The sequence below is a fragment of the Rhinopithecus roxellana genome, chromosome 8 (assembly GCF_007565055.1).
Source record: "Rhinopithecus roxellana isolate Shanxi Qingling chromosome 8, ASM756505v1, whole genome shotgun sequence".
NCBI lineage: Eukaryota > Metazoa > Chordata > Mammalia > Primates > Cercopithecidae > Rhinopithecus > Rhinopithecus roxellana.
In genome coordinates this window covers 132,803,317-132,828,142 of record NC_044556.1, presented here as the reverse complement: position 1 = coordinate 132,828,142, position 24,826 = coordinate 132,803,317, and the positions used below count along the sequence as shown (strand labels likewise).

Sequence of the window (24,826 nt, the reverse complement as noted above, 5' to 3'; positions counted from 1 at the left end):
TCAGCCTACTTAAAGCTCACCAGAAAGTCAGCCAACAAATCTCCCAACTCACTCACCTACCATCAATCAACCCGTAAACTCTCCAGCATGTATTGAAGGCCTACCTTGTTGTGCTTGACACAGTGTTTGGTGCCATGTAGAATGACAAAGCAGGACCAGACAGCATCCCTGCCACCCTGGTGCTTGTAATCTAGTTGGAGAGATACGATAAAAATAAATGACACAATTAAAGAATCTGACAGAATGTAATAAAGTGCTAAATTGTGTGGTACAGACAATTAGAGAACAAGACAGTGTATAATAAAGTGCTAATTGTGTGGTACAGACAATAAGTATAATAGGAGTTCAGTGAAGGGATAGATGAGTGTGGGCTGCAGTCTTCAGGGAAGGCTTCTCATCATGTCAGTGCTGCCGTGTTTATCCAGTGCATGACGGGAAATGGAATATGAAATAGAAGATGGATTATGAGCAGAATAATGGTGCTGAACTGTGGTATCTCTTCTCAGGCTGGATGAACACAGAAAGAGAGTCCTTTGAAAGGTAGCATTCTCCATTAAAAAAAATCAAATAGAGAAATACCTTATTTTCTTTATTAGTTGTGTTATAGATAATTTCTACAGAAACTTAAAATCATATTTTAAATTGAATAATGTTTTAAATGTACCAGGAAGCTCACTGTTTAAAGGAGCCATGTTGTAAATCCTTTTCATAAATGAAAAATACTTTTGCATTATTGATGATCACTTGTTTATACAAAACTCCTCAAAGCTAATAGTAAATAGGTACTCTCATACACTACTGGTGGGATTGATGAACCTTTTACAAGGTAACTTGGCAATGTGTACCTAAAATTTTGACAATGTGCATATTGTTCAACCAATCAGTTTCACTTCTGGGAATTTATCCTAAGGACGTAATAATCATAGCTGACTGCAAGAATAACTTTACTACAATGATAATTATCACAGCGTTAGGATAAACTGGGAACAATCTAAATGCCTCCAAAGAGAGGACTGATGAAATAAACATATATTTATAAAATGGAATGTATAGTCACTAAAGTGTTACTGTAAAAATAGGTAATGCTGTGGGAAGTGTTCACAATATATAGATAAGTGAAAAAAGCAAATTTGAAAACTTGAAGAGTATGATTCCATTTTGTTAAAATGTGTTTTATGCATAAAAACATGTTTTATTCACAGAAACATATTTGAGTGGTGAGGTGATATGTGATTTCCACTTCTTTATGCTTTTTTGAAATTTCCAAATGTTTTCCAAGTTACATGGTTTATTTTGTCATAAGACATATATTGAAATTCTACAGTTCTCTGATTTAATTTGCTTGGAAAGTTGTGATAGTCATAATTTAGATTGCCATCTCTAGAGCCAAAGGTCTTGTGGGACAAGTAAGTTCTGGGACCAGAGACAAACACGAGAAGTATTATTCCTTTTTCTTTTGAATTATAAATGATTTATATTAGCAAAATGTATACCTTCTTTTCTTAAACTCATATTCTTGTGGGAGCTGTTTGGGAGGGACACGTACTCTTTAAGGCTTATACAACGTGAATTTTTAGCAGCAGAGCCTGCCAGAGTAGGTGGAAAGCCCAGGGCATGGATTAATTTTTAAGATGTCTGGAATACTAAAAATAAAAATAAGAAAAATGTAGAAGTAAGTGTAGATGTGCTGAAACAGAGTTTCAAAAATTGTGATGATTTTAAATGTTTATCTTGAACAAACTGATGCTTTTAACACACAGTATACAGGAACAGAAAGTAAAACTTCATGGTGACATTATGTCAAAGGCGGGAATTGGAGATCTTTGGTGCATGCAGGATCAAGGCCAAATTAGGCTCTGCCTGGAAACCATGCAGAGGATGTGGAATTATTGAAAAAAATCAGAAAATATGTAGAGAGGATTTTGGAATTTCTGGTCCAAGGGATTTTCCATGTCTAAAGTGAAAACAAAATAGTTTTCTTCTGTTCCAAGACCTTTATTTAGAACTGTTTTAAAAGGGGCCTTTCTCTGAAACATTTCAATACAAAACCACATTATTTTCTCATCGTATGACTCTATGTCTTCCATTCCCTAGGTTTTGACTAAGGTTTTAAAATAGACGTTTCAACCCTTTTTAGTTAATAATTTTCTATTTTAACCTCATCATCTAGCCTTTCATCTATGACTTGGCCCGGTAAAACATAGCAAGTCAGAATTTTACTTCCTTCCTGTGCCCAAAAAATATAAAGAAAATCCTTGAATACCCAGGGTTTGAGAAGTCCAACCTTAGCCAAAACTGGGAACTGTTTGCCTTTCTTTGGAGAACCCGTCCTATAGAAAGAATGAGCTGGGCGGCATCCCTGAAGTACAAGTCAGGAGAACTTGTTCCTGGACATTCCCTTGTCTCCAACTAATTTGGGTGAATTCACCACTCTGTGCTTCAGTTTTTTTCATGGCATAGTCCAATGCTCACGTGGAGGATGACAGCAGGTGTGAAGTAATTAAAATATTTCTGACAACATGGCAGACTAGCTGACATGGAGAAGCCTTCCCTCCCACTACTGTCACATAGAAAATCTAGATGATATGTGGCAGCAATTTAAAATATACAACCATGGTTTTTGTTGTTGTTGTTGTTGTTTGTTTGTTTTTTATTTGAGATGAGGTCTCACTGTGTCACTCAGGCTGGAGTGCAGTGGTGAAATCTCAGCTCACCGCAACCTCCGCCTCCTGGGCTCAAGCAATCTTCCCACCTCAGCCTCCCAAATAGCTGGGGCCACAGGTGCATGCCACCATGCCTGGCTAATTTTTTGTATTTTTGGTAGAGATAGGGTTTCATCATGTTGCCCAGGCTGGTCTCAAACTCCTGAGCTCAAGAGATCCGCCCACCTTGCTTCCCAGATTGCAGGGATTACAGGCATGAGCCACCACACCCGTCCATTACAACCAGTACTGAAAAAAGTAAGGGAAATCTTCTAGTTGTCAGTGTGAAAAGAAAACTCAGAGCCAGAGTAATAACTGTGGCTGATGTTGCTAGAAAGGCACATAGGTACCAGGATCCGGAGTCTTGGGTGTGGAGGCCCATCTGGAGATAGGATATGGGGCCTCAGGCTAAGTTTAGGCAGGACACTATGACTAGAATTGTCAGATTTAGCAAATTAAAATACAAGATGGCTGGTTAAATTAGAATTTCAGATAAATGATGAATCATTTTTTAGGGTAAGTATGCCCTACAAGTTGAAAGGAACATATTTATGGTTTAAAAAAAAAAAAAAGTTGTTTATCTGGAATTCAAATTTAACTGGACTTCCTGTGTTTTATGTGGTAATTCTGTGACACAGGCTTGTCAATAATACCTGGAGCCTAGGAGAAGGGGTGCCTCATCCGTTAGGAAGGGACTATGGAAAATACTGACAATTGTTATGAAGAGGAGGAAGGAAATTTGTAGTTGGTCTATGGCTGTGGGTGGGAAAAATGTGTTTCCCAGGCATTTACCATGAGTAGATGTAGGATCTGGGAGATATAGAAATCTCATTCTAAGAAATTACCATGAAATCTGGTCCAGGACAATGGAATCCTTAGAATTTCACCGGAAACAAAGTGCCATGTTGGGCTGTTTCTACAATTTAGGTACACAGATGTATGGTCGGATAACCAGCCCTGCTAAAGATGAACTCTTAATACAAAACTAAGAACCGAATGAATTACCCTGAAGGGAAACCTGAAGATAAAATAAATGGGGAAATCAGCAATCCAAGAACTGGGTTAATTTTAAAACTCTGAATGAGGCTATGAAATAAGTATTGTCTTGGTGTGTTTGGGCTGCTATGACACAATACCCTAGACTGGGTGGCTTACAAACAACAGACATTTATTTCTCACAGTTCTGGAGGCTGGAAGTCCAAGATCAAGTGGCCCACTGATTTGGTTTCTGATGAGGGCGCTCTTTCTGGTCGTAGAGGACGAAAAGGGTGAGGGAGCTCTCTGGGCTCTTTTATAAAGACGTGAATCTACCAAATGCCGTCATGTTGGGGATTAGGATTTCAACATATGAATTTTTTTTGTGGTGGGGGAATATAAACATTTGGCCTAATGCAAGTATCTCTTAAATGTCAGAGACATAAAGAAAGGAATAAAACAGAAGAATATTTTGTCATTAAAAAAGACCAGATTTATTTGTAAAAGAACCAAATAGAAAGTGTAGAGATTAAGAATATATTTGTTGACATTAACAACTCACAGGGACATGTTAAATAGCAGATTAGACTTCTGAAGAGAGCAAGTGAACTGGAAGAAAGAACTAAGGCAATCACCCAAACAGAAGCATAGAGAAATAATGGGATAGAAAAATATGACATAAAGAGGAGAAATTGAAGTAAGAGGAGGTCATGTGCATTCATGTATTCACATGTTTATTGTTTTGTCCTACCCAACTGGTGGCTGGAGTCACCCCAAAAGCAGTGCCGGGGAGTTCTCACAAGTGAGTGCCCCAAACCATCCTGAGATGGGGCTGGTTGGGATTCCAAAGAAAGGAGCACTAAATGCCAGGGTGACCAGTCCAAAGCATTTATCAGGGGAATTTGTGTACAGAGTGGGCTGCAGCAATCCTTCCCATGAACAGCGAGAGGAAAGGGATGTTCTACCTAGGTGTGTCAGCAGTAAGGGGGTCAGGGTGTGGAGTTTATATGAAGGTTTAAGGAATTTGGCTCAGGTTTAGGGCCAGTTTCTCTCTAGTAAGCCTAGATACCTGTATCAGTACCTGGGAATGTTCAAGGCCCTGGTTAGGATTCAAATTCGCTGGGAAAAAAACTGCAGCTGGCCAGGTCACATAGCAGTCAAGGCACTCTGTGGTTTTTGGTTAAGACCCAGAAATCAAAGTGAAGGTGGGGGTTGGGAGTGTGTACCAGGGGACCGTACACATCTATATTGAGGAAGGCATAAGGAAAGAAGAGAGCAGAGCAAACAGGCATACAACTGTTAAGACATAGTAGACGTTGTTTTTTTTTTGAAAAAGGACAGACCCCAAAATACAGAGGCTTAAAAGAGATAGAAATTTATTTCTTTCCCAAGTGACAGTCCAGATGTCAAGAGCTGGTAGAGCGGCTCTGTTATTCTCCATTTGTGGCTTCTATTTTAGGATCCCATATGGCTGCTTTAGCTCTGTCTCTCATGTCTGTATCGCAGGCAGGCGCAGGGGCAGGAGAGTTTGCAAGGAAGGCAGAAGGGGCATACATGCCCATCTTTTAAAGATACTATCCAGAAAACACACATCATTCAAGAATGAGGCAAAAAAAAGGCATTTTTTTTTCTGATCAATAATTCAAAAATAGACCCTGACTGAAAGCATTATTAAAAGATATACTTCAGTAAGAGATGGAAATTGAATACAGAGAGGTGTTGGATGCAAGAAATAATAGTAATCTCTTCTCTGTATAATATTCTTGAACACAAATGCACTTAAAAATTAGTCTCAAAATACATAAAGCAAAATGTGATAGGATTATGATGATATGAAGCATCACAGAAAGCACATTAGATTACATAGCAGAAGATTTGGGTTGTGGACTCCACTTGATATTTTATTATGCAGAGCTTTAGCCTAGACTAGATCCTTCTATAATTTATACTAACTTTAAAACAAAAAACTCAAGCACAACTCATTAGTTTTATGACCTTATGGTATACTCTTTTTGCGTCAGAATATGGGCTTGAGATTATGACAGTCCAGGTACAAATCTTTGCCCTGTCATTGACTGACTTTGTCATCTTGAGCAATTTAACCTTTCAAAACATAAGTTTCCACATCTGAGAGATAGGAAATATAACTGTATTAATCAAAGTTCTTGGCTCCAAACAACAGACGCTGATTCTTGTTGAATCAATAGAAAAGCGTTTTATTTCAAAATATTGTGTGGATCACAGGACTGTTGAGTGAATTAGAAAACTGGGTTTGAGAATAAGCCTTGAGGAACAATATCCCAAACTAAACAACAGATTTAATGGAAAAATGCTGCTGTTCCACAGCCATTGCTTTTGTGTCCAAAATACCCTATTGTAATCCCTGGGAAAGAGCCACCACAAAAAAACCAGATACCTCTGCCTCCCCTTCACCAGCAAATTTGCAAAGATACAAGGTCCCTTTTCTGCAGAACCTTTTTCTTCTTATTGCTTCCTTCTGAATCAAAAACATTTTTTAAAATAAATTAGTGTCATTTTATTTTTTATTTATTTTATTTTTTATTTTTATTTTTGAGTCTCACTCTGTTGCCAGTGCTGGAGTGCAGTGGTACAATCTCAGCTCAATGCAACCTCTACCTCCCAGGTTCAAGCAATTCTCTTGCCTCAGCCTAGTAGCTGGGATTGCAGGCGCCTGCCACCATCCCTGGTTAACTTTTATATTTTTAGTGGAAACAGGGTTTCACCATGTTGGCCAGGCTGGCCTCAAACTCCTGACCTCAAGTCTTCTGCCTGCCTCGGCCTCCCAAAGTGCTGGGATTACAGGCATGAGCCACTGCAGCTGGCCTTGAATCAAAATCTTATAATGATATGGTGTCCTTGATTCACACCAACTAATTCATGTGCCTGAATCCTAGCTGCAAGGGCAGCTGGAAATTTACACTGTGATTCCTATATAGCAACTCATAATTTGGATATGTCTTCAAATATAGACAAAAGACTCAAAAGATGATAGGCTCCCATGGGTAGAATAGATGCTCACTATAATGGTAATGATAATATCTACTCTTCTGAATTTAAACTTCCTCCTGTGTTTGGAGAATGTACCATGTTGTGTCTTATTAGATGAAGGATTTTCATTTCGCAGCAGAAGCCCAAAAAAGACAAGGTGCTGGTTCACTTGAAATCATGCCAGTTAGTGCATGTACATGAGACCTAAGCTCAGTTAAGCAGATGTTCTTGTCTTGAATTTTATGACTGTAAGAATGATGCAAAGAAGTAGAGATAATTTGACCATCATTCTAGTGGCAGCATTTTCGATGGCTATAACAGTCAGCATCTAATGTCCAGGAGCAATAATGACAGCAGGGTCCAGATTCCAGTAGCTCTTCTTACCATGTGAGTGTCTTTTTCCTTGTCTAAAAATGGGTATGCCTTGCTTTGGAGGGTGTGTATAAAGATTAAATGAGGATTGCCTGTAAGAAAGGCCTCTGAGAAACATCAGGCACCTTACACACACAGGCATTATTCTCTTCCCCTATCACAAGCACCAGCCTTGAAAACCTAGCATAATGTTTAGAGTTCCAGAAGAAAAGGAATAATTCATTTAAGCTATAAAAAGAACAAATAAAACATGCATGAGGAAACAATATGACCATAATGTATTGAAAAGTTATAAATGCAATATTACTTTAGCTCATTGGGATAGAAGACAACCAAGAGTACATTTTTATTCCATCCTGATCACCTATTTGACAAACTAGTTGTTCCACCATTATATTATCCTCAATATGCAATCAAGATATTTGAATTTCTGCTATAATATGACTTTTGAATATATTCATTTGAGACTACAGATAAAGTTGATTCAAAATTCTCTGGCATATTACAGTTATTCTTAGTTTAAAAAACAAACAACAAAAAACCCCCAAAATCCTCAAGACACTTCATTGCCAGATCTCTCTGTGGTAGGAATGTGCAGTTGATATACTAAGATTTTTTGACTTTTTGTTTTTTCTCCCTCCTCATGGTGTATCTTTTCAGTGTTTCCTATTTAGTACTTATGTGTGTGGTCAGACTTTCATTTTTGTGGCATTTGTAGTGGAGAGTGATGGCTGGAGGAATCTTGAGTCCTGTGGACCTCAGTCAGAGGTGTGCTCATAAGCAAGCTCCTGAAGACAGAGAAGAAAAGACACCCTGATTTGTAGCACTTGCCAATTACCATGAGGTAAACACTTGTACCAGGGCCAATTTCAAGGAGTTGGGAAGAGATGTGCACAGTCTGTTCTTGCTAGGTAGGGACAGCAGCTCCAGCATCGCGTCATAGGCAGTTTGCATCTTTAATGTTTGAGCCCAACATAAGAAAGTTCCTCACAGGCTCTAAGTCACACTGTGTGGGTTTACATAGTGCCTCCCAAAAGCAGATTCCTAAGCAAATTCCTAGTCAATTTTGTCTCATGAAAGCCTCCAATCCTGTTGTCCCCCCTCATTTCTTAAGAACTTGCTAATTTTAATGAAAAGGAGGCAGAGACATCCCTTTCAGCCCTCAAGTGGAGAAGATGGAAAGACCTCTGTTCAGGGTGGGAACCCTTTCTGTGAATTCCTGTTTGTAGGGGCCTTTCTAACAACACAGGATAAATTCTTACATTCATATTGTGCTTCACAGTTTTCTTTGTTTCAGTCTCCATTTTATTTTATTTTATTTTATTTTACTTTATTTTATTTTATTTTTTGAGATGGAGTTTCGCTCCTGTTGCCCACGCTGGAGTGCAATGGCATGATCTTGGCTCACTGCAACCTCTGCCTCCTGGGTTTAAGTGATTCTCCTGCCTCAGCCTCCCTAGTAGCTGGGATTACAGGCATGCGCCACCATGCCTGGCTAATTTTGTATTTTTAGTAGAGACAGGTTTTCTCTATATTGGTCAGGCTGGTCTTGAACTCTCGACCTCAGGTGATCCACCCAGCTCAGCCTCCCAAAGTGCTGGGATTACAGGCGTGAGCCATTGCACTAGGCTGAGTCTCCATTTTAAAGAGGAGAAACTGCACTCATCAAATGGAAGAACTGAGACTTGACTGTTCGGATTCCAAATCTGGTGGCTTCCCTGCTGCTCCACGCTGCCTTTCCAAGGTGGCTGGAGCCTTCCCTGACTCCCCTCTTGCAATTCAACTCAGACAGGATGTTTTCTTTTCACTGCCAGTAAACTTTTTATTTCATCATCCTTTCTTACTTTCACAAGGGGAAGTTCCCTTGGCCTTCAGCGAACTTGCTATTTTCAGTGTCTCCTGGGATCACTTTCTTGCCAAAACCCTTCTCTGTTTGCAGATTGACTGTGACTAGCCACTGGGAGATCTCTTCTGGGAGCTGTGACATGTCCCATATCCCAGCAATGCTGGAGGGATGCACTGCTGGAGAGCTGCCTGAGGAAACTCTAAAGAGTCCACTCTATAGATGACACTTACTGGGCCAAGACACTGCTGTCCCAGCAAGGATATTTATCCACTCTGTTAACAGGGCTAATAATGAATTTTTATGATACCAATGATTATCGTATTGTACAGTCTCTGCGATAGCTCAAAACCTTTCCTCATTTGGCTTTAGAAGCAGCTACAGAAATAGCCATTACTCAACAGTTTCATACAAGGAGAGGAAAATACTGACTTCATGAGAAGCTTGAAAAGCTTAAATAGCATTTAATTAATGCTTTTATACATTAACCAAATATTTATTGTGCATCTGCCATGTTCACAGCTCTGTTGTAAGACTTGAAGACTCTAAAGGTTAAATGGGCTGGGCATGGTGGCTCATGCTCCCAGCACTGTGGGAGGCTGAGGCGGGCAGATCATCTGAGGTCAGGAGTTTGAGACCAGCCTGACCAACATGGTGAAACCCCATCTCTACTAAACATATAAAAATTAGCCGGGCATGGTGGTGTGCACCTGTAGTCTCCGCTACTCAGAAGGCTGAGACAGGAGAATCGCTTGAACATAGGAGGCAGAGATTGGAGTGAGCCGAGATCACACAACTGCACTCCAGCCTGGGCAACAGAGTGAGACCCTATCTCCAAAAAAAAAAAAAGGTAAAATGACTGCCTTTGTATTCCTTATACTTTCGCATAGTGGCAAGGGAGACGTATAATACACTAACCTTTGTAATTGAATGTGCTACATATTACAGTAGAGACAAGTACAAGCATGGAGAAGGAGGTGCACAACCCTGCCCAGAGGAATGAACAAACCTTCAGGTTTCTGTGAAACTGGTGCTAGGACTTGAAGGACAATAATGACACACTTATATAATGCTCACTATGTGCCAGAACTGCCCTATTCTATGCATTTTCCAAATATTAAGCTATTTAATTTTTCCAAAGCCCACAAGGTTGGTGTAATCTTCATCCCTATAGGAAGCTGATTAACAGGGAAGTTAAATAACTTTGCCCGGTGTCATTCAGTCTGGGAATATGGAGCTGGGATTCGAATTCAACTACTAATCTCTGCACTCTACAACTGTGACTTGCTGGGATTACAGGGCTGGGTGAAATGGGAGGTGTGGAGGACATTCCATGCTCAGGGCGCTGTGTAAAGATCTGAGAAAATACGGCATGTTTGTGACTTTTGTTCTGAATTTCAGTGGGAAGGCGACGTAGAGGAACTGATGATAAATACATGCTTCATTTTTCTTTCATCATAGGAATTTTCCTAGAGAATATTTGGAAAGTGATTTATCAACACAATTTCTTGAAATTGGAGCATTTTCAAATGGCTGCTGTCCAGCTGGTCATTCTGTTGAGTTGTTGGCTGAGGGTTATTTTAAATACATCCCCAGAAGAAAGACAACAAATTTATTGATTTCCCATGATTCCCAGAATTGACTTATTCTAATACTACCTGAGGCCAAAAGTGAAAGATTGAGTGCCATAGAAAACACCATTTCCAGAATAATTTTTTTTGGTATAACCATAACCTATATTCCTCATCATGGTCAAAGTTTTTGCTAATGTTGACTATTGGTCACCAAGTGGGACAGCAGGCATGACTCCATGTAGCACCTTGCTAATGCCTCAGTGTATGTGAGAAGTACCTGAATGTATGTGTCTTTTTTTCCTTTTTTGAGATGGAGTCTCGCCCTGTTGCCCAGGCTGGAGTGCAGTGGCGCGCGATCTTTGCTCACTGCAACCTCCACTTCCCAGGTTCAAGCGATTCTCCTGCCTCAACCTTCTGAGTAGCTGGGATTACAGATGTGCGCCACCACGCCCAGATAATTTTTATATTTTTTAGTAGAGACGGGGTTTTGCCACATTGGCCAGGCTGGTCTCGAACTCTTGACCTCAGGTAGTCTGCCCACCTTGGCCTCCCAAAGTGTTGGGATTACAGGTGTGAGCCACTGTGCCTGGCCTGAATATAATATATGTGTCTTAATAGCAAAAACAAAGTGTGGCAGAATTTGGTCTGGAACAGCACCTAAGTAGAGAATAATCTGGTCAATTTCTTGTATAATTTTCTACGTATTGATGGACCAGAGGGTAAGACATTCATTCATTCATTCGTTCATTCAGCATTTTCTAAGTGTCTACTATAATAAAATCTAATAATAACAGTTAACATTTAGTAGAAACCCACAATGTGACAGGCACTGTGCTAAGCACCTTAAAATGAACACAATTACTCCTCACTAACCCCCTCAAGTAAGAATGATCCCCAGATAAGAAAACAGGGGGATTAGGAAACTTGCTCCATATCACATAACTGGCAGAACTTAGTTTCCATCCCAGACAGTCTTAGCTAAGAACCTGTGCTCTCAACCACTGTGCCATGTCATTTCCCTATGTCCAAGGTTCTGAAGTAGGCCTGGTTAGGACTGCAAATAACAAACTGCAATTACAAACTGTAATTAAGTCAGAATGGAACAGACATAGAGAACATGTTTCTTAGGCGTTTGCCCACTGAAACATGTACTAGCTGATAAGCTTGCATGAGATGCATTCGCTGGGACAACACCGGCACTGTCATTGCTCCACCCTTTGCCCTCCACTTTTTGCCCTAGGAAAGCATACTGGAATGCATGTAATACATGTGAGTAAGAGTGACAATATTACAGGAATGACATTGAATCAGTACTCATTTATGAAAGTGGTGTATCCTTTGCACATTTTTGTATAAGATGATAGTAGGTTTAAGTCTTAAGACACAAAGGAAGGCATTCAAGAAATATAGCTTTTTTTGCTTTTATAAATCAACTTCATTTTGGCTCTGGACACCCAGCCTTTTGAGCTGGCAGGAAATTTAGTCTCTGCCATTCTGGGCTGATCTCCCTCATGCCCTGTGAACTTGTGCCAAGATCTGGGTCTTATGCAGGGCCAACATATGGTATTGGACAATTATCTACATTGGTTCCACTGAGACTGCTGTGGTCTTTCACTTTCCCTTTGGCTCTTGGAACCCTGAAACCTATAAAACTGGGAGCCCTGGGCCCAGAATCCAGGTGCCCAGCTTCCCAAGGCTGCACGTGGCCTTTCTTCCAAAGCACCTTAGATCTCTCTTCCCCCTAACCTAAGGCCTTTTTTTCTTCTAGAAGGAAATCCCTTGCTCACCTTCCATCTGAGGCACTTGCCTGTCAGCATGCCCTATTTTCCTCAATGGGTTTTGCTCTTTGAAAAAAAGAAAGCCATGAGGTAAAAAGTATCTTTTTTTGTTCTCTTTCTTGCTACCAACCTTTTGCAAGACAAGTAAGTGAAAATCTGCTTGCATTAGGAGAGGAAAATAGTACAAAAATAATAATAACTGGTCTTTAGAGTAGAGTTTACCTGGAAACAGATGTCCTTCTTTTCTTATCAGCCTTCTCTCCCTCTCCTTCTTTACATAATGTAAGTAACTTTTTTCTTAATTATAAAAGTTGCCATTGAACGAGTTAACAGTAAACATAACTGCAGTTTGATATTCATTTTTTCAGATGTTTCCCCCTCTGTGTATATATTTAACAATATTCAAGAAACATTTGTAGAATGTTTACTGTGCCTTGTAAGCTTCAGTAAGGAGGCTGATTGTATCTGAGTATCAGCCCCTTGGAGAGTTTGCAGGGCAATAACCTGATCGTCTTTACATGTTTGAAAGATCACAATGGCGGTCCCGTGAAGAATGGATTGTAAGGACGGGAGGCTCTTACAGTGTCCAGAAAAAAGATGCTGGTGCCGGGGGTAGGGTGAGAGTCATGACGGTGGAGAGATAAGCAGGGATTCTGGATCTGGTTGGGAGGGCAAGCAGGCAGGACTGGCTGGAAACTGGATATGGAGGTAATGGGCAGTGAGGAACTGAAGATGATTTCCAGGTTTGGGGCTTGAGCAACTTTGTGGATCTGGGTGCCATCTACAAGAACGGGGGAAAGGCTAGCGGGAGGGCAATGTCTTTTACTTCTTAAAATGCTTCCCTAGAAGGGCACTTCCTAATTTCCAGGACCTCCTGGAGTCTAGAGTAGTGAATCTAGGGGGTGAATCCTGACCATGGGAGTCACAGGTGATCCAATGGGCTGCAGGAAAAACAAAACTTCTATTTCATCTTGTTTTTCTCATCCTTTATAATTTATATTTCTGTTTATGCCTTACAATATGCCTATTAGTACACAGTTTTATATATATATACACATGTACACCATTTATAAATAAATAAGAATGACTGAATAAAGGAATGAATAAACTGAGAATGTGGCAGACAAATAGCTCTTCACCAAAATCTGTTCTTCATTTCAGAATATACAGTTTTAGCTGGCAAGCTGCTGCCCAGCCCAAGGCAACTTTTTCCAGATTCCTTGCATGTGGGTGTGACCAGTTCTCTAGTTATTCCCAATGGGAGGTGAGTAGAAGTGATAGATGTCAGTTTTGGACCAAGGCTTTTGAGAAGCAGGCATGCTTCTTTTGTACTCTTTCCCCTTATGTTGGCTTACATGCAGAAAATGAACAGGCCCTGGGAATGTCGGAGGCCTGAGATAGAAGGAGACTTCATCCCTGAAACATTGCTGGGAGGGGGCTGCCAACTTACCAGGAACGTTCACTTAATGCAATTTTATGAGCAAGAGATAAACTTCTGGGTATTTTAGTCATTATACACATTTGGGTCTCTTCGTTACAATAGCCTAGCATATAGGGAGCATGCTTAACATTTTTCTGTTGACTTGGGGTATGTGCAAAATATATGGAGGCCACTGGTCTAATTACTTGCCAAATGCAAATGAAATAGGATTGTCTTGTTTTGTCAGATCCAGGGGACAGAAGCTCATCATTTCAAAGTCATCCTCTCATGTAATCAAAAGCTATAAGGATCATAGATGGTGTTTAAGACAGCTGAGTTTTATATTTGCAAAACTGAAAAATAGTGAAATTTTTAGGAAGATTCACAGATTTAGATTACCATTAATTAGTAAAAATGACAAGCCTTAGTGGTAACCCAAGGGTTGTCTTTAGAAAATGTGGAAATATTTGATGAATGTTATTGAAGAACAGTGAAATCCAGCAATTGTTTGGCACAGAGTTTGCTCAAATTTGCAACTACTTTAATGTCCCCAGACTTTAGCTTAAATTGTCTTTTTTCAAGGCTCAAGGTCTTTTAAGACCCATGTGTTTTCCAGTTACTTTTGCAAATGAATTAAGAGTTCACTGCATTCCTCTGACCCTCTTCCCTGGGGTTTAGATGGTGAAACTCAAAAAGCCTTCCTTCATGCATTCAGCTTAGAGAAGGAATAGAATGATACATCAAGGCAATATCTCTGAAAGCTGAGATCAACAGACTATGATTAAAGTCAGCTTGCAGTTATATTGGCTGAGACTGTCACGCCAGCTGCTCGTAAACCCCACAAGATGATGGATGTCTTACTGTTATCCTTACTGCTCTCCAGAATTTATTAGCAGAAAAGAAAAATGGGGAAAGGTTATAACTCTCAGAAGTCCAAAATTCTCTTTGCAACAGTGAAGAGTGAAGGCTTGGGTGTCAGTTATAAATGAATCACTGGGCATTTGTGTGGCACAGAGAGGAGTGTCAGAACCTCAGCACTCTAATCAAGAGCGGCAGGAGCACCTGCACAGAGGGTCAAGTGAGTGTTAAGAGGGCTTGTTTTGCAGGTGCATTCATCATTCTATCCTGAGAAATTTAGCTAGTTGCTGTTGAGAAAAAACTCTTCGTTAACATTAGGGAAATGAAATTCCATGGCCCTCACTCACTGTAGGGGAATTAAGGGTTATAGGGAAGGGAAATCCTGCTTGGGTTCAGGAGTGAGGTGCGGGAGTTCTAGCATCATGGAACTGGTGAAGGACTATGTCGCTGGGGATCTGGGAGCAGCTGCTTTGGGAGGCAGAAATATAGATTTGGATCCCTCATCTTGGGTCTTGATGCCAATTTCTTTCCTTTCTCCTGCCCTCTCCTTTCTCCTAGTGAGCTAAGAATAAAAACTCTGGAACCTGCTGTTTTATTTTTTTCACTCAAGAAACTGATTAATGAAGGCTGCTGGGTTTAATAAATGGCTGTCTATTTCAGCTTAGAAAACACTATTTTGGGGAGTGGAAAAATATTGGCAATCATTCACCTTGTGGAGAGCTACATTAGTTTGCAGGTTGTTAAAGGAATAGACTTTGATATTAAAGAAGCTTTGATTAGGATACGTGTTCCTCCACCTGGGATAGGATATTTAATAGCTGTGTGACCTTGAGTGGTTACTTCACATTGTATGAGCCTTAGTCCTCTCACCCAGGAAATGGTGATTAATGGTACATGCCTCTGAAGTTTGCTGTGGAAATTGAGGAAGAGACTTGTAATAGTAAATGTTAGATAAACGTGAACACTCTACATGACCTATTTATTTTCTACTTTCATATTTTCAAAAGGAAGATAGAAAATGTATTTGCTTATGGGTACATTGGTTTTGAGCTCTTGCTCATGGTTAAATTTCCTGCTGAGTATTTTCTAGACTCCAACTCATTATTGAGTCTGGGCAGTTAACATCACCCCTATTCATTTCTGTCTGGAGCACTCCCCTCACTTTCTTGCCTTAGGAAGTTAAAAATGAACTGATGTGGCTAGAAAGATTCCAAAGGGGGAAAAATGAACTGATAATGCAGGGAAGTTTGCTTTAATTTCCTGAAGAGAAGCTGTGGAATAATACTTTGAATACTTATTATTTGTTGAACCTGGTCAATGTTAGGAATCCCATGCAGATTGTCTAAAGGTGCCATCTTTGTCTTAGGACTATGTAATCAAAATGAGCAAGGTAATCCCAGATGCACAAGTCAGCTTTGTGTTCATAGATGAGGTGCACTAGTAGCCTAGATATTGTATTCGATTGCATGAGCACCTCATTCAAGCACTGTCCCACTTTAGCCTCTTGCAGCCTGACTACTCTTTGTATCTGGAAAATGGAAAAACCAGCCAGAGTTTAATCCAGAAAACAAACTACTCTAGGTATTTTAGACAGAAGGGAGAATTATCTGGAGATTAGGTTCTCAGGAAATTGTTGGAAGGGTTAAAAGGAGTGGGCTCTAGGCTGGCTAGAGCTACGAATGGCTCCTGGAATATGACAGAACTGAATTACAAGGGAAATGACTAACCAAACCCCAATTAGGAAGGGCAAAGGCTGAAACCATTGACTTTAAGGACACAAAGACATAGCTGTGATCAAGAGATCAGAAAAACAGCATCTGATCTGTTTGGGGGACCAAACCATGTGGACAGTGGAATCTGGAGTCTGGTGAACTTCATAGCCCAACTACCCCTCAACACTCACAAAGGCAGAGACTAAGTACTGATACACAAAAATCTTCCCTGCCAGCAGAAAACAGCAAACAGCGGAAAGATAGCTTCTGCCCACTTCCACCTTTTACATTTCTGATGAGTGCATCTAATTGACAGAACCTAAGTCATATCCAGTCTCCTAACTAGATTCCAGAAAATGTAGTGTTTGTTTGTTTATTTATTTATTTTACTTCCAGCCTCTGCAGCATTGGAAAGTATCCTGGAAATGTAACCATAGGACCAGCTCAAACTGATTAACCATTGCTTAAGTTGTTACAGGTGACAAAGAGCCAAAATTGCCTGGGTTTGCACAATAGGAAGGGCTTTGACCTTCTAATTTAATACCACCAGCCTGGCAGACCAGCTGCATTGGCATCACCTGGGACTAGTTAGAAAGGCTGTAAAAGCTGGAGCTACTCCCAGATTGGAGAGACAGTTATGAGTGTTGCCTCCTATCTCCTTGCCAGTTGACTTGAAATAAAGTGCTTTCTTTTCTCCAAAGCTGGTGCCTTAGTATTGTTTTCTATCTGCACTGGGCAGTGAGCCCATTGCTTGGTAACAGTAGGTGAGAATGGATGTTGAGCTACAGTCAACCAATTCCTGCACACTGTCCTGAGTCCCATTATTGTGTGTTCATCTGTCTCTAATTCAACAACATGAATTCAGCAGAACCAAACCAGTTCACTAAGGTAGAGAGAGAGAGAGAGATTTAAATATGGGAGCAATTTTGTTGAACATTCAACTCAAGCAATGAGCATCAGATCTGAAGTGAGTATGAGATGGAAGACATGAACTTCTTGTTTCCTCAGGTGATGTCAGTACTGAGGTACCTCTCACAATATGAGTCTATATACTCTGAATAAGTGAATAGAGTGATTAAAAAGCCATATCTAGGGTCTCCACTCCTGAGGGGGGTAATGAGAGAGGAGAAAGGAAGAAACCAGACAGGCAGGCAGTTAGGGTAGGTCCCTGTTTGAATTATTTCAAACAAAAGAACAGTCTGCAGGCATAGATAAGGGAACTTGCACAGGAGGACTTGCCTAAGACATGCTCCTAGCCACACAGATAAGAAAGGCTACACAGGTGACTTGTCCAGACATGCCCACAATGGAAAATTACATCCCCTAACACATGTACAGTAAGGGGAACAAAGCAATATGGAGTAACTCAAGCTAAGGGCCTGCATATGCACTAGGAGGACAGGGTGGAGCTACCAGAAATTCACACCTTATGCAAATGAGATGCTCAGTCCTTCTCGGTTTCTTATTAAAGCCTTTGCATTCAACTGTAAAAATGGCAACCCTCTTCCTGGTCTTCTCTCTGCAGCAGAGAGCTTTCTTCTTTCACTTACTAAACCTTTGCTCCAACCTCAAAGAATAAAAAAAGAAACAGCCGTATCTTAGTCAAAATCTGGCCCCTAACAGAAGGCCAAATCCCTTTGTGTTTATAAGATAAAATGATAAATACAAATAATACTCCTCTAGGGAAGTAATTTTTTTTAAAAACCTGTTTATAAATTTTTGCCTTCCTGGCTGAAATTTGAGGCCCTTCCTCCTCACCCTCCCATAAGACCTAGCTTTATTGTATTTCACTGAGAATTCAGTGATAATCAACTTAAATGAGCAGTCATGTGAAAGGATGTTGCCAACTGTAAAGTCCTACATATGTCAGGTGTTATTATCACACCTAGTGCTTTACATGTAATCGGTACTTTCAACATTTTGCCAAATTTTCTTTATTATTTTCACTCTCTCTTCAGGCAACATATACATATGTATTATATATATATATGCATATACATATATATATTTTTTTCTTCTGAACTATTTGACAAGTTTTAGAAATCATGTCCCTTTGCCCTTAAATACTTCTGTATAGGGCCGGGCGCGGTGGCTCACGCCTGTAATCCCAGCACTTTGGGAGGCCGAGGCGGGTGGATCACAAGGTCAGGAGATCGAGACCATCCTGGCTAACATGGTGAAACCCCGTCTCTACTAAAAATACAAAAAATTAGCCAGGCGTGGTGGCAGGCACCTGTAGTCCCAGCTACTCGGGAGGCTGAGGCAGGAGAATGGCATGAACCTGGGAGGCAGAGCTTGCAGGGAGCCGAGATCGCGCCAGTGCACTCCAGCCTGGGCGACAGAGCGAGACTCCATCTCAAAAAAAAACACACACACACAAAAAAACTTCTGTATAAATTTTCTAAGAAGACTATTCACTCAGAATATTGATCATTGTTATACCACTATTTAATCTACAGACCTTACTCACATTTTGCTAATTTTCTCCGTAAGTTTTTTTTTTTTTTAATACCGATGCTTTTTTTTCCATCCAGGATTCAATCCAGAATTATGCATATCGTTGGGTTTTCTGCACTTTCTTTGATTTTCAGGACCTTGACATTTTTGAAGAAATCAGGCCAATTCTTTTTTATAGAGTCACTGAAATTGGGTTTTGTCTGATGTTTCCTCATAATTACATAATTAGAGTCAGGTTATGTGATTTTGGCAGGAATAGTAAATAAATAGTTAACATTTCTTGAGCTAAGTAAGCAACTCAAGGTGGATTCACTAAGCAGTAGTTTGAAGGTCACTGGACAGAGTCAGTCAATGTGGAAGCCGAAAGACTAGACCAAGTTCTGCCATTAACCAGGCGATATTGAGTAACAATAATAAAAAGGATGGTGATGATCGTCATAATAATAATGACTTTATTTAGCAGCATGAAAAGTGCTTTCATATGCATTATCTTATATAATCTTTCAATTGTCTCATGAGGTAGAAATGATTCTTACTTTATGGATGAGGAAATTGAGGCTGGGGGAGATCAAGTGGCTTGCCCAAGATCACATAGGTGGAAAGTGGCAGAGCCAGAGGCCAAATCCAGGTCTCGAAATCAGACTCTGAAGCTCTTCTTTCTAAACCAACATGCTGGAACAGAAGTCACAGCATGTTCTTGGGAATTCATCTCTAAAAGGAGAGGAGTGAATAAAACAAACATGTAACGCAGCACTTCTCAGAATTTTGGACCTCACAAAGCAATAAAAATAATTTTTAAAATTGGAAAACAGACACAGGACTTATAATACTTTATATGGCCAAGTAAGGATATTAAAATACAAAAATAAAATTTTTATCTAGCATCAGTACTGTTTCATAAAAGAAAGGATATTTTAATATAAAAAATAGGAAAGTAATAATCTCTAAAAAAGAACATTCTTTGAAATGGGATATATTAGTTTTGTAACATACTTGGTACCTTGTCATTAATTTTCCCACTTCACTGGGGCCTCGTGAAAGATCTGACCTGAGCAGCCCTGATCTGTGGCCTGGCATCGGGGGAACACTGTTTTATGGTGTCTTCCTGCTCTAGTGTCCAGTGGCTTTATTCTAAATGACAAAAGTATGTGAGCAGGGAGAGGAGCGGAGACTGGGTTTCACCATGTTGGCTAGGCTGGTCTTGAACTCCTGACCTCAGGTAAATACAACATAATGATTTGGGTATAGTAGGAATGGAATAGCACCTGTTTGTGGCTGAGAGCCTAGGGTAGACAGTTCTAGGAAGCAGCTTCTGTCAGTTAAGTTAGGCACCCATTCTGGCACAGTGTTTTGTTTTGTTTTGTTTTTAATTTTTTTTTTGGTGACTATTTCTATTTATTTATTTGTTTGTTTATTTATTTGAGACAGAGTCTGGCTCTGTTGCCCAAGCTGGAGTGCAGTGGTGTGATCTCAGCTCACTGCAACCTCTGCCTCCTGGGTTCAAGTGATTCTCCTGCCTCAGCCTCCCCAGTAGCTGGGACTACAGGCACATGCCACCATGCCCAGTTGATTTTTGTACTTTTAGTAAAGACAGGGTTTCACTGTGTTGGCCAGGCTAGTCTCAAACTCCTGACCTCAAGTGATCCACCTGCCTTGGCCTCCCAAACTGCTGGGACTATAGGTGTGAGCGACTGCACCCAGCTGGGTGATTTCTATTAATGCGTTAAGTAACCAGGTCTTGAAGTGGTTCTAATAACTCCCATAATTTTGAAGTAATAATAATTACAAACAATATTTTGCAATATTAACTGTATTGTGATGCTAAAATACCTGTGATTATTATAGGTAACAAAGTCACAGGTACTGTTACCACTACTGAAGTGTGAAGCCTACAGTCATAATTGAAGGAAAGGCACATTTTCAGTTAGAGGTCAGTGAAATCAAGATGTGATTTTTTTCCCATCTGAGTTCATAGATTCCCTGACTTCTTTTTGTTTTTTTTTTTTTGAGATAGAGTCTCGCTCTGTCACCAGACTGGAGTTCAGTGGCGTGATCTCGGCTCACTGCAACCTCCGACTCCTTGGTTCAAGCGATTCTCCTGCCTCAGCCTCCTGAGTAGCTGGGATTGCAGGCATGCACCACCACACCCAGCTAATTTTTGTGTTTTTAGTAGAGATAGGGTTTCACCATGTTGGCCGGGATGGTCTCGAACTCCTGGCCTTGTGATCTGCCCACCTCGGCCTCCCAAAGTGTTGGGATTATAAGCGTGAGCCACCATGCCCGGCCGATTCCCTGACTTCTATCCCTGGGTCCCTTGGAGGCGAATGGAGGGTGGGGTGTAGGAGGAATCTGAGGACCCCAGATCAAAACCCCTATTTTAAAAAATGTATTTTTATAAATAAAGGGTACAAGTGCAGCTTTGTTACATGGTATATTGCATAGTGGTAAAATCTGGCCTTTTAGTGTACCCATCCCCTGAATAGTTTACACTGTACACAATATGTAATTTTTTACTTCTCACCTTCCTCCCAGCCTTCTCATCTTTTGGAGTCTCCATGTCTGTTATTTCTCTCTGTGTGTCCACATGTACCCCTGTTTAAGTCTGTATTCCCTGCCTACTTTTTAATCTTCCATTTGCGTCTCCATTTTATGATCCCTCAAATATCTAACTGTGTATAAGGGTAAGCAATCTTTGTAGTATGGTTTTTACTCTCATGACCCAGGGTGACCATTCTCACCAAAGCCACCCATGTTCCCCCAGGTTCGAAGGACCTTTTCCCATCTCTACATTACTCCATCTCTCTGCAGCCTCAGACACCAAACCATTCCCTCCTTGGAACTTTCTCCTTCCTGGGCTTCTGCAATATCCTTCTCCACTCCATGACACAGTGGTTTTAAGCCCTCATAATAGTGGGAGTTTTTTCAAAACACAGGGCTGGGGTTCTGTTCTCTGAGTATTCTGAAGGGAAGGTTTGGGGTGGGGCCCGGGCATCTGTTCAATGCTACCTAAGGAGTTCCAGTTTGTACCAATTAAGAATCACTGCCTGTGTTATTTATGAGTGCTGGATGTATGTTTTCCACTGATAACTATAATAAGAATCATCATAGCCATAGACTTAGGTATGTTTTTCTCTCCTGCTGAGTTTTTTTTTTTTTTTTTTTGACATAAAGTCTCACTTTGTTGCTCAGGCTGGAGTGCTGTGGTGCCATATCAGCTCACTGCAACCTCTGTCTCCCAGGTTCAAGCAATTCTCCTGCCTCAGCATCCCGAGTAGGTGGGATTACAGGTGTCTGCCACCACGCTCGGCTAATTTTTATATTTTTAGTAGAGACCAGGTTTCACCATGTTGGCCAGGCTGGTCTCGAACTCCTGACCTCAGGTAATCTGCCCACCTCGGCCTCCCAGAGTGCTGGGATTATAGGCGTGAGCCACGGTGCCTGGCCTCTCCCACTGAGTTTTAAAGCACAGCTCTCATTTAATCTTTTCTTGGCTTTATTTCCCACCCTAAAAATAAAAATAAAACAAAAATTCCACTTCCTTCAATAAGGAGATGTATATATTAATGAGGAAATGTCTGCAAAATGCTTGCAATATCTGGAATCAAATGTATTTTGTGAGAATAAAAACAATAATTTTCTTTCTCTTTCTGTCTTTTCTTTCTTTCTTTCTTTCTTTCTTTCTTTCTTTCTTTCTTTCTTTCTTTCTTTCTTTCTTTCTTTCTCTTTCTCTCTTTTTAAATGAGGCAGGGTCTCACTCTGTCACTCAGGCTGGAGTGCAGTGGTGTGATCACAGTTCACTGTAGCCTTGACCTCCCAGGCTCAAACGATCCTCCTACCTCAGCCTCCTAGGACTACAGGTGCATGCAACCACATCCGGCTACTTTTCGTGCTTTTTGTAAAGAAATTTTTGCAATGTTGCCCAGGCTGGTCCTGAACTCCTGGACTGAAGCAATCCACCGTCCTTGGCCTCCCAAAGTGCTGTGACTACAGGCCTGGGCCACTGTGCCCTGCCAGTAATAACTTCTCTATTTTGGAAGCAAACAGGGAGAAGGCAGAAGTAGATTATACATTCTAGGGGTGGTTTGTAAACTGCTGATTTATGACCAGTGATAAGCAATGTTAGTCTATGTGTGAGGATGTGAGACAAGCAGAAAGTGAGTGTTTGCAGGTGTGAGTTTATAGTTAGGGGATATAGATAGCAGAGCATTGTCATAGAATCTTAAAGAAACATTGACTCAAAGCTGCAAGGAATCTTAGAGTTTTCCATCTTCATTCTTTATCCCTATGATCACATCCAGTCAGGGTCACATTATGACTTTCTTGGACCCCTGGCACTTCTGCTTTTGCTCCATAGGCCGAGATGAGCGGATCACAAGGTCAGGAGATCGAGACCATCCTGGCTAACACAGTGAAACCCTTCTCTACCACCTGTAATCCCAGCTACTTGGGAGGCTGAGGCAGGAGAATTGCTTGAACCCGGGAGGCGGAGCTTGCAGCATACTGAGATTGCGCCACTGCACTCCAACATGGGCTACAGAGTGAGACTCTGTCTCAAGAAAAAAAAAAAGTATCTAAAATTATATTTTATGACAGCATTGGCATAAAATCACCTGTAATCCACGCTGGATTTATGATTACTTATTCATTATTATATTTATGTTTCCTTTGGTTTAAAAAAATTAAAAGTAAAACATTTTTATGGGCCCCTAGAAGCATCATGGGCCCCAGACACTTGCCTCCTATGTCTAATGGAGGAGTCAGCCCTGCCTGAGAGAGGGAATGCACTATCTTATGAAACAGCCCATATATTTCCATTTAAAAACCATTTGAATTGATAGAAAATTTGTAATATGTATATGCACTTCTGTCATGTTTTTCTAGTTCTTTTCCCTGAAGACGGTCTCTTCCCTCTGTCCCATGTCCTATGTACTAGATCCTGGCTATTCAAAGCGTGGGCCATGGACCAGAAATATTGATATCACTTGGAGGCTGGTTAGACATGCAGAATCTCAGGTCTCATCCTGTACCTACAGAATCAGAATCTGCATTTTAACAAACTCCCTAAGTAATTCATATTCACACAAAATTTGGAGAAGCACTGTATTGGAGAGAATAATAATAGCAAACGTTTATTGAACACTACTCTGCCGGACATCGTTTTAAGTGCTTTATGTGGATTGTCTAATTAATCCTTTCAATAACTTTATTTATTTTTCCGATCTTACAGATGAGTAAATTGAAACACAGAGAAGCCAAGTGACTGTCTTTATCCAGTGAAGAAGTGGTGTGCAGGAATTCAGACCAGATGGTGTGACTCCAGGATCTATGCTCTTTATCTCCATGCCAGTCTGCCCATTCTCCTGTGCCCTTCTCATTTGAGAAGTTGCTGCTTGCTGCCCAGCTTACAGTTCAGGTTGCCAGGGAGGGAGCAATATTTTTCATAGCACTTAGTCCAACCCTCTTGTTACAGCTGATTGGATGACAGGTAGATAGATCCCTGATCAATGATAGTCTATGGCTATTCTGCAATCTGTCACTCAGGTGGACTCTCACTCCGTGGTATTTAAATGAAGCAACTTGGAAATAATTTGCTAGTTGTTAAGGAACAGGAAAAAGTGGATGGGTGGCCTGTAGATGAGTCATATTTAAAGTGACTTATATATAATAAAGGTATTAGTGCTTCTGCTACTTGAGTGTCTATAGCACCTTCAATTCAGATCCAGTCTCCCACTCATTTCTCTGGGATTCCCAAGCCTATTATGGCTCCATCTTTTGAATTTCCCTGGGAGTCCTTTTATTGTGCCACAAGAAGCCCTGCAACAATCTTGCTTTGCTTGAGCTAGCTCAAGTGGGTTTCTGTTTGTTATCCTAAAAGCCAAACTACAAGAACACACATTCACACATTTAGAAGCACTTGTGCATCTCCCTGAGCTACCCCTTCTCCAAGGGAAGCACCCCAGTTTCTTTCCGTCAATCCTCATGCCATGTGTTCACTCCTTCTCTTGCTCCTTTCCCTCTGGACCGTGCAGTTGTAGCATTTGCAAATGGACTGATACAGAGGCTGGAATTGGAAGCCACTTTTATGGAACCATTTTATGGGTAAAGAGTGAGCCTACCAGCCTCAAA

The 24,826-nt window shown here is 40.7% G+C and overlaps 1 long non-coding RNA gene across 2 annotated transcripts in view; it reads left to right on the top strand.

Moving 5' to 3' along the window:
- The window catches only part of LOC115899244, a 29,047-nt gene extending 4,673 nt beyond the window's left edge, over nucleotides 1-24,374 (top strand). Inside the window, exons 1-3 of one of the 2 annotated variants that reach the window (XR_004058963.1) lie at nucleotides 10,984-12,343; nucleotides 13,415-13,517; nucleotides 23,928-24,374. This is a non-coding gene — a long non-coding RNA (uncharacterized LOC115899244). Of the gene's footprint in view, nucleotides 1-10,983; nucleotides 12,344-13,414; nucleotides 13,518-23,927 lie in introns of those variants that run through there. The other variant, XR_004058964.1, reaches the window with a different exon arrangement.
- The last annotated feature ends 452 nt before the right edge of the window (nucleotides 24,375-24,826 follow it).